The 14005-nt window shown below is 40.8% G+C and overlaps 1 protein-coding gene across 1 annotated transcript in view; it reads right to left on the bottom strand.

Moving 5' to 3' along the window:
• The window catches only part of FAM98A (family with sequence similarity 98 member A), a 185086-nt gene that overhangs the window by 83334 nt on the left and 87747 nt on the right, over positions 1–14005 (bottom strand). The gene's annotated exons all lie outside the window — the stretch shown is intronic.

The following is a 14005-nucleotide window of genomic DNA, read 5'->3' as shown; positions in this document are numbered from 1 at the left end:
AAACTGTTTGACTTGGAAGCTGATTCCCATGGAATTTTTCTTCTTTCCTGTTTTAGGCATGTTTCCCACTAAATCTGCAAATAAGGCTCTTCAGTATCATGGCCTGGTTTTCAGAAACTACCAAAGAGAAAGGGGAGAATTTCCTCTCTTGATGAACTGTACCATCAACTCTATTTTTCAGTGGAAGGAGAGAAAGAGATTAGGAGACTGACAGATGTTCCCCTTTGTCCTTTTCCAGAGTGAAAGAATTTGCTTTGGAAATCCCAAAACAGGTCCTTTTGATATTTTCCAAGTGAAATATTTTTCCTGTGTCTTTTAGACCTGCCCTGCATTAAAAGGAAAAGGATAACATGAGACTTCAAAAAGTGAGTCAAATTGGGTCCAACTGTCCGAAAATTAGATTTTTACTTCTTGTTTCACCAGGGAAAAAAAAAAAACAACCAACAAACAAACAAGAAAACCAACCACAAACTTGCCTTGAATTTGAATAAAATTTTTTTCATATATTTAGGTCAAACAAAAAATATCGTAAGTTGTATTCTGTTCAGTACTGTGCACTCAGTAGATCTTATTAAAGCCCAGTAAAGATCTTATTAAAGTGCCTGTTAATATGCAGAAGCACCTGTCCTTCCCAGGGCCCCTCCTCTCTGTCTGTTTGACACTAGGAGTAGTGAAGATATTGCAGGTTTAAGAGCTGATTGTGTGTTAAAATACAAGATCTTTAAGGAAGAGACCTTTTGTAAGTTGGCCAACTTCCCTGACTTTTCTAGAATTAAGCAGGAGCAGGGTGGAGGGACAGTTGCTCTTGTCAGCTAAAAGAGGTGCACTACAAGCACTAGAGCTGGTCTGTAATTAAAAAAACTAATAATTCTTGCTTTCCTGCTGTGGTTAAGAAGGAAGAAAGGTCTGGTCTTGCTAGGGAATTCTGTAACTACAGAGCTCTTAGTTGTCCCATTTAAGGTTAATCCTATGATCTAATAAAAACCAAAGTCACAGTTACAACCTTTCACTGGGTCTACTTTCATCTATCATGAAAATTCATAGACAAGACAGGGCTCCCCCCACTCCCACCTCCAGACAGCCTCTTCCTACTTCAGTGACTTCTGAAAACGGCCTAGGACTAACAGATGCCATTGCAATCGGCACCCCAGCCTCATATTTTTTTACATCCCAATACTCCTTTAATCCTTCCCTAGCTAGGGAGTTAAAATGGCAGTATGAGTCTCCCCTTTTCCTAGGAGTACACCAGTATGACAGCTGAGGAAATAGCATTCAAACTTTGGTACACTTAGAAGTCTTCACCTGGGGACAAACACTACTGAGAATGTAATTCTAGACATAAGATTGGCTTCTCACTAATTTATTACATCTTTTTAAAACAAGTTTTGAAGAGCCTGAGAATCTGCCATTCTTGGACAATATACCCTACAACCTCTTACTTTGTGTTATTTCAGACAAAAAAAAGCCAACCCAAAGCCAAGCTGTTCAATGAGCAACAAAACTAAAATGAAGCTTGAATTCTTACAACTGTCTCTCTTAACTCTCCCCTCAGCAGACTAACTCCAGCTCTGGGTCCTTGCATCTTTGCCATGCTCAACAAGCACAGGCAGCACCCATCTACAGCTCTGGGTACCAGGACAGGGTGATGGATGCAGATGCGACATGACTACTGCCAAACCAAGTATTGTCCATGCTCTCAGCAAGGAAGGTTAGTTGGGTTATTTGTTTCTAGGTGTCCATCAAACTTCACAGACCTCAGATTGTACCGGTCTTTTTGGCTAAAAGCTACCACTAGGCTCTGGCTCCATAGAAAACAAACCAACCAGTAAACCTAAGTCTAAGTGGCCTCTTGAGCTATCAATTTCTGTAACCAGCAATTCACAAAAGAGGTTTTGGTGTGTCCAGCCATCTTCCATTTTCCCTGCCTGATTCAAGAAAGTTGTAGTTGACCCAAGCCCTGAATGAAGGCTGAAAACATTCTTCAATAGCCATGTCCTCATCACAGCCGCACTCTTCCATTACAGACACTATATAAGCAAACAATGTCCTTTGTGCATGCTTCTGCTTTTTCCTTTTGCCTCTTCTTACTTCTAATGTGCATTAAAACATATACAGGGAGACAAAAGCAGACCAAACTGCCTAACTCCACTTAGATCCCAGTGCTTGGTATTCCACGTTGCCTGGCTCCAGGCCTTCAGAAATGCTTTAACAAAGGAACCACAATTGAGGGAATTAAATGAAATTCAGCCCATCTGACCTCAGCCTCTGGAGCCCACCTACTTTGCCCCAGTGTAGCAAGGCTGGTTGTGTCATTTCACCTGGAAAGCTGCAGGGCTTAGAAATACAATTCTGATTCATAGTTAAACAAACATTTTTTTAACATCATTAAGATGGGCGTTTGGACACCATGGATGTAGCCATTTACTTGTTACAAGAGCTGCGGTTTTGGTGAGAGCCCTCAAAATACAGAAACCACCACATTCAATTCCATGATTCAAGTTTCTGAGTGCAGCAAGTCTGGAACTGATTACAGTTTATACTAAATGGCACCAGTACTTTTTACATCCATATGGATCCTCTAAAAAAAAAATATTAGTGCTTTTTCAGCCAGCCATTTCCTTGTTACAAAAAGTAAAATTGCTGACATGGTGGAACAAAATTCTGCTAGTTTCCTTATAATGCTGCTGTGCTAATGAGCATGAAGTTACTACGGAACTTGAGTTACACACATTTTAGATAGACATTTAATATGAATAGATACGTTGATGTTGGGATCCTATTCAGTTAAAAATTAGCCAATGTTAGAATTATTCAAAGTGAGCACTAACATTCCTTGGGAAAAAACTGTCACAGCTGGACAGATCACTTCAAGAGACAAAACTGACACTCATGACAAAAATTCAGCTAGTCAGTGGCAACTGACACAAATCAATTCCTAACTAAGAGAAGTCCTAAAACACTAAAGGTGCTGAAATGGTTGTCATGACCTATTAGCTCACAACGATCCTTACCCTCATGGGGGTTTGAATCTCAGTTTAGCAGCAGAGGGGCTACTGGCTTTGGCATTATTTCCTCACTTCTCAAAAGAAAAGTTGACAACCCCATTAGAGCGTGTCATGGGCCTGATCTGGCCAGCGGTTAAACCACAGTACATTCCTTCAAAGTGCACAGCAAACTTGAAAACCCCACTGCTGCCTCTAGAAGAGACTACAGTATTGTTCTTTTAGTAATGCCACCCACTTTGAAGAGTAGTTTGTACTTGCTGGGGACTCTGGTAACCCCAAACAGGCCAACGGAGATATTAAGGAGCCATTCAAGCAAAGAAGAGGCTTTCCTGAATGTGTGTCACAGAAGCTACTGCTCACTTCTGAGATCATTATTTGGTGTTTGCATAGCTTTTTCTATTAGAAGATCTGAAATTTACCTAGGGAAGCTAAATTAGGTGCCCAAAACAGAAGTAGGAACACTAAGAGTGAATGAATGAGGAAAATCTGCTGAGGGCTTCCCAGTGAGTGACAATATCAGCCTGGGAGAGAGTAACAGCATTCCTTGGGAGAATGCCAGTGCCCAGGCTAGTCACTGTATACGCCTGCAGGAATAACCTCACAGAGCAGGAGAACTAGAAAATTTGGACCCTCCTGGGGCAGCACTTCCAGAGCTGTGCTTGCACACAAAGCTGTGAAAGATCTTGAACCCCAGCACCATATCACCGACACCAAGCTTTACCATTTGAGCACTCGTATACCAAAAAGAGAACATATGTTGAAACAGGATTATCCTGTGATAACCTGCACTATGAGGTGATTTTACTACCTGGTGGGAAAAGAATGACATAAACCAAAGAAATGCAGGATGTCAGCTATGTCAGATTTCATTCAAGACCACTAAATCACCAGATATGTGTTTTGACTCAGGCTCCTAAAGAAAGCCTTCAGGCTGCCTGTTCTGTCCCAGCTGTGTCTGGGCCCTGTGATTGCTCTGTTCTTCTCCCTCTCAAGCTATAGGCCTGGGAAGATACCACTGTTCCTCAGCAGCTGGGCAACCTCAGTGAACTCTGAGGTTTGCACTACGGGCTCCAGAGGTCCCTTCCAAGATACATTTTTTTCCATGAGAGGAGGCTGTGACCTGACACAGGAGCCTCTTCTCCCTATCCTTAAGTGAGACAGGGAGCCTGACAAAGGGCATGTGACCCCGTCCCCTTCTTCTCCCACACCTGAGCACGTGCCAGAAGTGTGCCTTTCACTTTGGAGAAAACATAACACCCATCTGCTCAGCTTGTCTCCCGAGAATCCCATCCAGAAGGAGCATTATGCACGATGTTCACTGTTGCTTGCTAATGACCAATATGTTCTTGAAGAGTTAAGTGGCAACCTCAGGTAAAAAGGAAGTTCTGCAGTAAAGATTTTGTCCTGATAGAAGACACAGAGAGGGAGGAAATTAGGATATTCTTATTTCTTTCTACACTGACTTTCCCTTCCCCTCAAGTCATGCTTTGCTACACACTGCTTTCCATTAGCTCTGAACCAAGGGGGATGGAGAGGATACTGCTAGCCAGCATGGAAAATTTCTACGTGACAATTTCAGCATCACCTCCAATCCCTATCTACTCACACTGCCAGGATCCATTCTGGGCTGGATTTTTCCAAAGCACTCCATATTGATTTAGCTCTCCTCTCACCAAAGCCTGTGGCACCTCCATGGATTCCAGTGGGAGCAGAGCAAAGGCTGTGCCAAGTTCTTTTGAAAAATCCCACCATGTGTGTTTAATGAGGAATGTCTCTGGCAGAAAGCTTTGAGTAGAACGAAGCAGATTTTTTTATTTCTTTAACATTAAAAGCTTAATTTCTGCCACTTCTCATCCACGATGTAACTACCTGGAAGGGTGGGTAGAACCTGTTCCAAAATCCCCAGCAGGATATAGACTGTTTCCACCTAAAACTGAACTAGACTTCTCTGTTATCTAAATGGTCCCTGACACTTGTGAGTGGGCACCATTCTCAGAATTCACACATCCCTTCCTGCTGCAGGCAGCCATCCAGCTCAACTTTGGCCACAAGGGCATTCCCCACTTTCTGTCTCATCCAATACCCCTGTCCGGGGCTAGTCCTCACTGTAGTCCTGCTTCTGTTTTTCACCTCCAGCACATCCTGTCATTTGCTCATTGCCCAAAGCCTCAGCATCCCATGCACCCATTCCTTCCTGTTCATTGGCACTGGACTCCACAAAGTAGTTTTCAGTCTCTAAATACAGACCTGACATGTGGTGAAACTGATAGCTGCTATCAGGTACTTAGAAAAATCTTCCATCAGGATAAACTGATCACATCCGTCACAGCGATCTCTTTCCTCACAGAAATGGCACCACCACCACCAAGTCAGTTTTATATTCTTCCTAAAACTACCCAGAGACATGTGACATATTCATTTTCTTTCTTTTACCATAGGCAAGATTTTAGCAATGAATGTATTCTTCTTTGTCATGCAGCATCACCAAATTGACTGAATAGCAAACATGGAATAAAGACGTTCCAAAAATAAAACCGGAAAAGGAAATCCTTTGATTTGCACAACAGTGAGCTGAATGAACATGGAATTGTCATTCACATTTGCTCATACTTAAATGTCCTTTTTTAAAATTCCCTTAAGCTGAAAAGAAAAAAAAGAAAGGAGCTACATTAACTACATTATTCATTGCAATGTCAGTTAATTTCAGTACGTTGAAGATAAAGCAGATAATAGAGAGCTTTTGAGGGTTTCACTATTGCATATAAACAATACACAGTGCACCCAGGTATATATATTAGTTTCACATCTGGTAATAGTTCTGGTATTGGGTTATTCCACCAGAAGGCAGCGAGAACTATTTTTAGCCATGCTGGCCCTTACTTCATCCAGTAAAACTGGGGTTATGTTTGAGTGTTTGCTAAAAACATTACATCTACCACATACTAGACCTAACAAAACACTTGCAAATGTGTACCACAAGGACGATAGTCTAGGAAAACCTAACACGATAGGTATTTTCCCTGTCTAAACCCATAACTCAAAACCGCTCCAAAAGACTCAGCAGCATACAGGGCTCAAGGGCAAGGACCTTGAGCAAAAGATCTTGCACATGGTCTACCAGCTTCCAGGACAGACCAAAAAAAACAATTCAAAACTATGAGGAACAGAGTGCTTAGAACTTTTGAAAGCAATCTAGCAATGCTGGAAAAAATTGCTAATTCCAAATTTTTTGTATGTTTCAAAACGAGTGGTATCTCACCGAACGCTTCCAACTTCCCTGCTGCCCACACAGAATGGTTATGTCACGAAACACGAATTTATAAGTAAATTTACTTATCATTAAATGGCAAATAGCAACAGTCAAACCAAACCTTTTTAAACTCTGGGTTCTGGGGTTTAAGTTGCCCTTACATAAAGCATTTTATTGTAGGATCATAAACAGGATGAAGCATCCGCAGCTTGCAAAAGGTATTCATTTTATAATTAATAAATATTAATAAAAGTTAATAGACTTCTCCCATTGTACAACCAGCAGAAGATCTGAATCCAGCACCTTCTGTTCAAACACTGAACAGAAATACAGGCAAGTATCACAAAGGCCTGGAGGGGCAGTAGGAGCGATAAAGCCCTTATAATTTGTTTGGGGTGAAAACCGCAGAAGAGGGCTCCAGGGAAGCCTGCCTTTCACGGGTTTTAACAGCAAAGATACTTTTTCTCCTGCCTTTGTCAGTAGAGGTCAGCACAGCATCTGAAGTGCCACATTGTTCTCGTTTAAGGAATGATAAAGTCCACAGCCCTTTGAGCAAACAGGGCCTTAAGAAACAGCTCCAAGACAACAGAAATGTGAAGCCTCACAAAAAAGACACAGCAACAACCGAAAAGCCAGAATCCAAAAACCAGAGTAAAAGCATGCTACAAGTTTAAAGGTTCCAATAAAGCAATTACAGTCTAACAATGGCTATTTAAAAAAAAAACAAACCATTAGCCTAAGGTAAAAGCTGCCACCTAAAAATCCCAGCTGACTAACATTCTGAGGACTCTTCCTGCCGCGTGCCAAATAAACTATTTAATCCCCCTGCACAACAAAATTCCTACCCTCGGCTGCGAGCAGCTGCTCTAGCTCATGTAAATCTAACACATACATACAGGTCAAGGAGATAGGGAAAGCATTAACTGCACTGGAACAAAGCCTAGGAATGCAGGGGAAAAACCCACGGACAGACGCTCATCTTCCCAACACAACAAAATAGATATCCACTGCGTGATCCTTGTCCCTCTGAAGTCAATGGAGAAACCTAGTAATTGGTGAGTCTCACTGTGCACACTGCTATTCCTGTCTCCTGGGGCGTCTCAAAATCCCGATGACTGTCAGCCAGGAGGTGACATGCTATCACAGCACCTGACAGGAACCATGAATGAGCAACTCTTCCTCTTCCTTTTAGAAGAGGAGACTGTGGCAGTCAGCTGCTCTCGAGACAGGTGCAAGCAACAGAGATTTGGCAGTGAAGAGATGTCACCTTTTGGCCAAATCAGTTCCCTCCCCTCGCAGTGCATGTGACTGAAAAAGGGCCCATGTTTCAATATGATTTATTCACCACCTCAGCAGAAGAGCCTATGATGTTTGTCAGTATGACCCACAATCCAACAGAGAACTGTGGAGCTGTATCCCAAAAAGCCATTTAGTACAGACTGCCAGTGGCAGCAAAATGGCTTGCACTACAGTGTATTCCATAAACTGACACAACAGTGTTTAGCACAACTTCACGTGTCTTCCCTGTTGGCAGTACAGGAAAGCAACACCTTGAAATTCAGAAATGTTTGATCAGCAAATGGAAGCCCCTTGGAACAGTGGCAATGGAAGCTACAGGAGAACAAATTCACACTAATATACAGCGAAAGTAACTCATCTTGGTCAATGAATTATAGTGAGGGGAAACTAGCATAAATGAGAACCTAATTCCATCAGTCTAACAAAAAGCAGATGGATTTTAGCCACTTTAAAATATTTCCTTTCCTAATCTACACCTGGCTACAAAGGATAAGTAAAATGGTATGCACCCATCTTCTAGCAACCATGAAAAAGTTAACAGAGTCCTGTAAGGGAAGTCTTTTTGCTAGAGATGCATTACCTTTAAAACACATTGTTGCTCTTTTATTAGCACATTATACACAAAGGAGGAAACAATTTCTCCCTGCTATATGTTTTCTCGCCTTTTTTTCTTGTAAACTTCAGTTCTAAAAGACATATATTAAAATAAATGTAAGAGTACAATAAATATAAGAGGAAAGATCAAACATGTACAGGCTGAAGTGCAGGACTATTAGTGCAAGACTATCATGCCCGAGGTCTTCTAGTCATTATTAATACCTCTGACTCATAGTGCAAATCAGTAAAAAATGGGCACCCTTTTGTGCCAAGTGCTTTAAAAAAGGCTTTCTCTCAACAGAGGTATAACATGAGAAAATAAGATGGTTACAGATGGAAAAAGTATACAAGGAAATGATAATGCTAGTAATAGTGACAGCAGCTGCCTATCCCATATGAAGAAGGGATGCAGTCAGGAATGGGGACTTCTGACATGGCATCCTGAGCAGCCAGCAGAGCAGAGAAGTCACTTACTTACAAAGACGGGCAGCACCAGAAGACGAACTTTTGGGAGATAATTTCTGACAGTTCAGGAACCTGCTGAAATTTTCAGTTGCCCCTTTTACCTTCCTGGAACAAAATACCACCTGCAGCAACAGAGTTGACATTTTGTGACAATGGTGTGACAAAGGAGAGGTTTGCAGAAGGCCAGTGAGGTAACGTTGCAGTTGTTTATAGCCCCTTCCCACAAGTGGCGGAGAAAAAACAAGGGTGCTTGAACGAATTATTTTACAAGTGGGAACATAACATAGGATGTAATCATGAGCTGGCTGGAAGCACAGATCGGCTCTGCTAGACTAAATTACACACAGGGCAGAAGTAGAATGCAGAGAACCTTGAATACAAAGATGTAACTGAAAAGGGAAGAGTAGACAAGTAAATTACAAGGAGGAAAAAGATGAAAAGCAGAAACAGCCAACAGAATAAGATTTCAAGATAAAAGTATTACTTCCTGTGAGACCTTTGGCAAGTTAGTCCATTTCCTCATCAATACCATGGGGATAATATTTCCTGCTGTCATCACCTCCCTAGAAGATTTAAGCTCCTGGTTGGCTGTACAGAAATCAATCACAGAGAAGAGATGAGAAAGTACAAAAGATTTGAGACTTAAGAACTCTAAGGTTTTGTAAATGAAGCTTTAATCTTCACTATTACACTGCCATGCATGTTCTTTGTTTAAGGAACAGAGAAAAAAAATAGACATTGTGTTTTGGTAAGAAAGAAGGCGAAAAACAAATTAGACTTCTATTTGTGGTCTCCCTTCATTACCGCACAACAAATCTAAAACACACACAGATAGTTTATGGCATGAGGGATTACAGACCACAACTGTGCTAACCTCATCAGGCCACAAATACGCAGGGCAGACAACCAGACTTCTACATGTACATTGACTCACAGCTTGAGTCTGACCTGCGGTTTTCCCTGACTTCTTTATTTAAGATCACAATGAACTGTTCTTCAGCTTGCCCCATAGGCTTTAAGCAGGAGATCTGTTGGTTTATTTCTGTTTTGATGATTTGCTTCAGTGGCAGGGGGAGGAAAACATACATGTTTCTGTACAGTGAACATAAGCTACAATTAGAAAGGCCCTTAAACGCAGAGCTCCTCAGCTGCTATAAACTGCACAAATCCATTAAAACCAATTGGCCAAATTCCCTAGACGGCTTAAATCAGCGTCACTCCACTGCAGTTGATGAAGCAACACCAATCTGTAGAAGCTAGGGATCTGGCCCACAGACTGTACTGCAGTCCAAAAAGACCATCTGTGTTTAACAGGATAGGAAATCAAAAGGAAAGTTTGTGTCCTTATAATTTACTCAATACTACTGACACAATGGTTTTCCATAGTTTTAAGTCAGGTAGACTAAACAAAAGCTATACAAGATAAAAAGTGGTTTGTTGTTTCTTCCTCAGTATAGCTTTACCAGGGAAAGTTATGTAATTTCTTGCAACATATTCCACGAGGCAATGAAACATGAAGACATGAAGGAGACAACTGAAGAGACAAGAGGGACAGGAATAACCATATAAACCATCCAAACTATTTAATGAATTATAGGCAAGACAAACTAGAGCGTGCTGCCCTGGTTATGCTGACTTTATGTCAAACCCATTCCCACTGATGTCAGTGGAAAGAGTAGCGTAACACAATGTTGCTCAGCAGCACAAGGGAGGCACAGAATAGAAGCAGAAGAGAAGGCTCAGGTAGTTCAGCTTTTTATTTTGGATGCTATTCTGAAAAGATTCCACATTCAAATGTCATGGGAATTTGGATACCGTTTTTACCATTCTGACTGTGAAAAGCCAGATGCAGATCTAGAACTAACTCAGTAATCAGCACCAGGGGGGAATCCATAACAAAGCATCTAGGTTCATGTTTTGAGGCTCATTGGTAAAAATCAAAATTATTTGTGCAAAGCTCCTTTGAGGTGCCTAGTAAAAAGCAGTGTCTTGGTCATGCCGCCATGGCAGACCTCAGTCTAAGCTTTCTGTGGTGAAGAATTCATGTTTCTCTGTACTTGAACAAGCAGACCTTGCATACAGAAACTTGCTGAAAAGAGTTTACTTACATCCTTAGCACATGTACATATGCATGTGTTTTCACGGTACAGAGTGTAAATGGACTACGAAGACAAGATGCTTTGAATTCTGGGGGACCAAAAATATCCCCATGAATTCTGGGCACAGTGTTACTCTGCATCTGTTCATGCTGCCATTGTTTGTCCTAGAGGCTAATGGATAAGAAATACAAGCAAAAATGGTTCTGTAAGAGAAAATACATCTCTTCTGCTTTGACACAGAAAAACTTACAACATCTGCTCTCAGCAACTCTTCCTCAGCCTGGCTCTCTTCTGGCTCCACCAGCTACCTGATCAATCCCCAAAAGAAACTCTGAAGCGGAAAGTCTAAATACCTCTCTCAAAACAGATTCTCTCCTTAAGACTGCAAGAGTAAAGTGCGAGTGAAACAATTTGCACACTGGGTGAGAAATTCTTCCAGTGCGCAAAGTCAGAATGACAGGAGAGAAATCCTGCTTTAACCTTGCATTCAATTTTTAATGTTTGGAGATGCTTTGAATGACATTGAGAAAATACGTGCATGTCTGAAAGAACAGCTACCAGCAAAATCAGTGTGAGCAGGCTCTACTGGCACCATGCTGACTGACGCAAGACAAGCAAGCTATTCAAGGCTAAGCCTCTCCAGGGCTCTGGTAGTGCTTGGTGCTAACTGCACCACAACACACAGAAAATGTGTGATACAAATTCATGTCTGTAACCACTAGCAACTCATCGAGCAGATTGAAGATTTAAACTAAACTACATTTAAATAAAGACATGCACAAGTGAAATACTGCTAAGCAGCTTTGCATTGCAGCACTGTTATACTGTGGAGATCAACTTTGCAGAAACAGGGTTAGTTAGGCCTATTCCACAGCTGCCCATAATAATGAATTCAAACAACTTTTATCATTGCCAGTTCTTCAGCCTTGGTCTAAGGTCTGAAAGAGCCAGAAAGACTGAAGCTTGTCTTCAGTCATCTTCATGACAGAATTTTCTCAGCTAAAATGGGCTTCAGCTAAGTCAGTATTTGATCCTCTGTTCAATACAAAGGACCTTTGTTAGATTTGTAGTATGGGGTCTGCAAAGATCAACCTCTTCCTAAGAATTTACTAATTACCAATATTAACGCACACCAAAAAAAAACTGTAAATATTGTAACTTTCAGGTTCTTCTATAAATTAAATTACTCATTTTGAGAGGAGTTTTGCTTGGAGTATTCAATTTTGATTTATTTAAAAGTACTTTCAAGGAAAACTTGGGTATTATTATTAATTTTCACGAATTCAACAGCAATGTCTATTTACTCACCACTTGTATGTTTATTTGTTTTTCATAAATAATCACATTCTTGTCATGAGAAATGGGATCATTGCAAAGTTCTCAACAAGGCAGGCACGTCCCTGAAAATGCTCTTGATTTTTACATAAACTGCTGTAGCATTATCTAGTCTACGTAAACCTAACACAGATTTGAAAATTCATACCTAAGCCACCATACTAGCTAACAGTCATGATCACTGCCTACATAATGTGGCTGAAACAAAAGGTTTAGCATTCTCCAAATTCCTTAAATGCCACAGGGCCTTAACTCTCACCACTTTCAGCAGGATTTGTATATAGATCTTAAACAGAAGAAAAATTACTTGTCCACATAGCAACATCTATCTTTAAAGTCTCTACCTTCCCACTAAAATAATCACCAATCGCAAACAATGCATTAACTATCTTCAAGAAGCACACTGCTATTCTAACATGAAACTAACAATGTAAAGACCCACAGGAAAAGCTTTCTTACAGCAATTTGCCTCATTTGTATAAATTGAAGGAAAGGCATGTACCTCACACAGCAGAGAAAGTAGGAAGAAGAGATAAAAGCTAGGTAAGTACAGTATTCTGCTATCATCTTAATTGAATATAATGTGAAAATGTTTTTTTTTTCTTTTAGCTTGACAGGGCCTTGGAAGCTTGGTATGTTTTTTATAAACACTAAGCTGAAAGTAATTAAAATCGGAAAGTTTCTGATCAAAGAACTGACCCAAAGCCCATTTATCTCAAATTAATTCATAAACATATTTGAGGATTTTAACAGGGTTGCTATTCAAGAGCTGTAGCTGAACCTCATTGAATACCTGCACAGCAGTTGGTTTTCTGGCATATAAACACACTTAGTTTGCTTAAATAATTCCAACCTTAGTCTCTGGCCTGAGGCTGCAGACTAAGTTTCGCTAAGGAAGAAAGTACTCAGATGAAATGATGATGCACTGACTTTAAACATCATGCTTAAGCATGCGAGATCTCCACTCAAAACACGTATTTTGCTATCCTACAGCATGTTGGCCATCTTTGTCCTCTCTTCCAAACCAAAGAACATCTTTGTTCCAACTCTCCAGTCTCAAACCATTTCAAAGCTTTAACTGAAATTAAATACTTGAGGGAAGTGATAACTACTCAAGGATAAGGTCAAAAGGCACAGTGCTACTGTGCCTCCTCATTTTTTGGTAAAGTACAAAAGATGACATCCTACATGCTTCTGAACAAGTGTTTTCCTCATGCAGGAGAACTGTGTCTGCAGACAGAGAATTATCAAATTCTTTTACTTATATTGCTGGGGGAGGGCAAAAACAGCTAAGATCTTTCCTTTGTTTAAATGCATTTCCTGCCTTCCTTACTGCTATAGACTGTGTTGTGCAGGCCTATTTATAGTCCAAAGAAAGGAAAAAGCACCACTGGAGGCAGGAAAACTAAGTTGGGAAAGAATAGAAGGAAGTGTGGCTGCCATTTAGCCAAACAATCTAGAACTAATTAAGCTCAAAAGAGCCCCAGCCTCAGTGAAGCTGCTGGGAGTGAGCAGAGCACAATCCTGTTTCTCTCTCCAGGGCCCTGCCAGGGCTGCTGAGTGTGAGAGTCATGTATAGGACACTGCCAGGCAGCAAGTAATCTCAGCATCTCAGCACTGTGAGAAGAACTCTAAAAAAAGGAGTGTGCTGAAAGTTAAATACCTATCAAATTAAGGTAAGTGTCTCCTTCCGGCATTTCTGCTTGCTGTATTCTCCATGTCTTGTCAGGTGCAGTCAGACTGGTAAATGAAAACAGAATGAGCTTTGGAGAAGCAACTGTATCTGATTTTTAGATAAAGGTTTGCAGGATGTCTGATTTTTAGATAAAGAAATCTGATTTCAGTTATAGATTCTTGAGAACTTTTCTTAAGCAAAAGGAGCCTTTGCTATATATCCATAAGATAACTTTACTGTTTTCCTCACCTATGTTGTGTTCATCTTATTATCTGCAATT

This window comes from Pezoporus flaviventris, unplaced genomic scaffold (assembly GCF_033815535.1).
Source record: "Pezoporus flaviventris isolate CSIRO_AGI_PZ_B2104156 unplaced genomic scaffold, CSIRO_AGI_Pfla_v1 ptg000066l, whole genome shotgun sequence".
NCBI classification, from domain to species: Eukaryota; Metazoa; Chordata; class Aves; order Psittaciformes; family Psittacidae; genus Pezoporus; species Pezoporus flaviventris.
This window is presented reverse-complemented; position numbering and strand designations above follow the sequence as displayed.